The following is a 2,200-nucleotide window of genomic DNA, read 5'->3' as shown; positions in this document are numbered from 1 at the left end:
TGTGCAAAGTCTCTTGAGGGTAGAGTGTGTATTATCAGGCTTCGGACCACCTAGCAATGGTTCATCCAACTTTTTTGGCTCATGTACGTCTCCAATAGCCTTGGAGCATTTCCGGTGGCGTCTTCTAGCCCTCTTCATTCTCCGGAGCATCTTCTTTAAGATCCCCGCGGTAGATGGTACTTCATTGGTCGACCCAAGCATCATTACATCTTCATGTCCCTCATCTTGGTCGAACAAACCTTCATATGGATCTGGATTGAACATCTCCTGCATGTATTCATCTACAAGCTCATCAGTAGTGTCTAGAAAGTATAAAGTGTCATCAAAATCAAGAGAATGCCGCATGGCTTCAGTAAGGCGGTATGTGAGCTTGTCATCTCCAACTCTCAGTGTGAGTTCTACGCCGTCCATGTCAATCATTGCTTTGGATGTCCGCAAATATGGTCTCCCAAGTATCAAGGGTACATCTGCATCCTCATCGACGTCTAGCACTACAAAGTCAACCGAAAAAATGTACTTGTCCACCTTAACAAGCACATCTTCGATGATGCCTCTCAGATGTTGCACCGTTTGGTCCGCCAACTGTAAAGTCATCCGAGTAGGCCTAGGCTCTCCCAAGCCTAGCTTTTGGAAGAAGGTGTATGGCATGACGTTGATACTTGCCCCTGAATCCTCCAATGCCATTTCCTGACCTAAGTTGCCAATGTTACACGAATGATGAAGCTTCCCTGGCCTTTCTTCTTGTTCGACATGTTCTTTTGCAACACTGCCGAGCATGAAGCATCTAAAACCACTGAAGCATCCTCCTCCAACTTCCTCTTGTTGGTCAACAAGTCTTTCAAGAACTTCGCATACTTAGGCATTTGGGCCAACGCCTCAACAAAAGGAATATTGATATGGAGTTGCTTGAACAAACTCAGGAACTTCTTGTACTATTTATCCTCTTTGTCAATTTTCAATCTAGAGGGATAAGGGATTCTTGGCTTGAAAGGTGGGGGTGCCACCTTTTTCTCTTTGCTTGTCCTCTCTTCAACCTCTATAACCTCGGGTGCATGTTCTTTTGGCTTCTCACTCGGAAGCCTACCTTCAACCTCACGACCACTTCTCAAAGTGATCGCCTTCACATGCTCTCTAGGGTTGGTTTTTGTGTTGCTTGGTAAACTTCCATGTGGCCTTTCGGAGAGAGACTTCCCAATTTGCCCCACATGATTTTCACGGTTATGCAAAGAGGCGGTGTGGCTGCGAAGTGTAGACTCAACTGATTCAAACCTTGTATTTGCAGATTGTATGAATCTAGTCAAGTGCTTCTCTAGGTCACTCATTCGGTTTCCAAACCCTCGAGACCCCTGCTTTTTCCACTTGAGGAGCTTGTTGTTGTTGGAAACCTGGTGGTCCCATGGCCTTTTGTGGATCTTGATTACTCCATGAAAAGTTAGGATGATTCTTCCAACCTGAATTGTAGGTATTGCTATATGGATTTTCTTGAGGTCGCATGCCATTACCTACAAAATCAACATTTTCCACAGAAAAAACATCTCTAATAGAGATCGTGCAATTGGAGGAAGCATGTCCTCCACCACAACCGCAATTAGTCATGACCGCCACTCTATTTGAAGTTAAGTTATCTAACTTCTTACTCAGATTCTCTACTTGGGCCGCCAATGAAGTTACCACATCAATTTCATGGAGACCGGCCACCTTTTTCTTCTCCCTAACATTCCATTGGTAGCTATTTAACCCCATTTCTTCAATCAACTGACGGGCCTCATCGGGGGTCTTGCTACCTAAGGTACCTCCTCGCCGTAGATCCAAGAGTTACCTTGTACTTGGGGTCAAACCATTGTAAAAAGGTTTGAACAATCATCCACTCGAGGAATCCGTCTTGCGGGCACTTTCTCGGGAGCTCCTTGAACCTTCCCACGTCTCGAATAGAGACTCAAAATTCAACTAAACAAAGGATGAGATCTCATTCCTAAGCTTTCTTGATTTTCCTGGGGAGGAAAGTAACGGCTAGAAAAGTTTCTACCATCTCCTCCAAAGTAGTAATCGATGCTCTAGGTAATGAGTGTAGCCATTGCTTTGCTCTTCCCTTTAGGGAAAATGGGAAGGCTCTCAATTTGATGGCATCATTCATAACCCCATTTATCTTGCAAGCATGTCACACCCTCGAAAGCTCTCTATACGACTATTTGGATCCTCA

The 2,200-nt window shown here is 44.7% G+C and overlaps 1 non-coding gene across 1 annotated transcript; it reads left to right on the top strand.

Moving 5' to 3' along the window:
- The first annotated feature begins 1,874 nt into the window (after positions 1-1,874).
- Positions 1,875-1,980, top strand: LOC120268313. The gene has a single exon (XR_005538903.1). It is a non-coding gene; the product is annotated as a small nucleolar RNA R71 (small nucleolar RNA).
- Positions 1,981-2,200: the final 220 nt, after the last annotated feature.

Source organism: Dioscorea cayenensis, chromosome 1 (genome assembly GCF_009730915.1).
Source record: "Dioscorea cayenensis subsp. rotundata cultivar TDr96_F1 chromosome 1, TDr96_F1_v2_PseudoChromosome.rev07_lg8_w22 25.fasta, whole genome shotgun sequence".
Classification (NCBI taxonomy): Eukaryota; Viridiplantae; Streptophyta; class Magnoliopsida; order Dioscoreales; family Dioscoreaceae; genus Dioscorea; species Dioscorea cayenensis.
The sequence above is the reverse complement of the archived record's forward strand: the minus strand, read 5'-3'. Positions and strand labels throughout refer to the sequence as shown.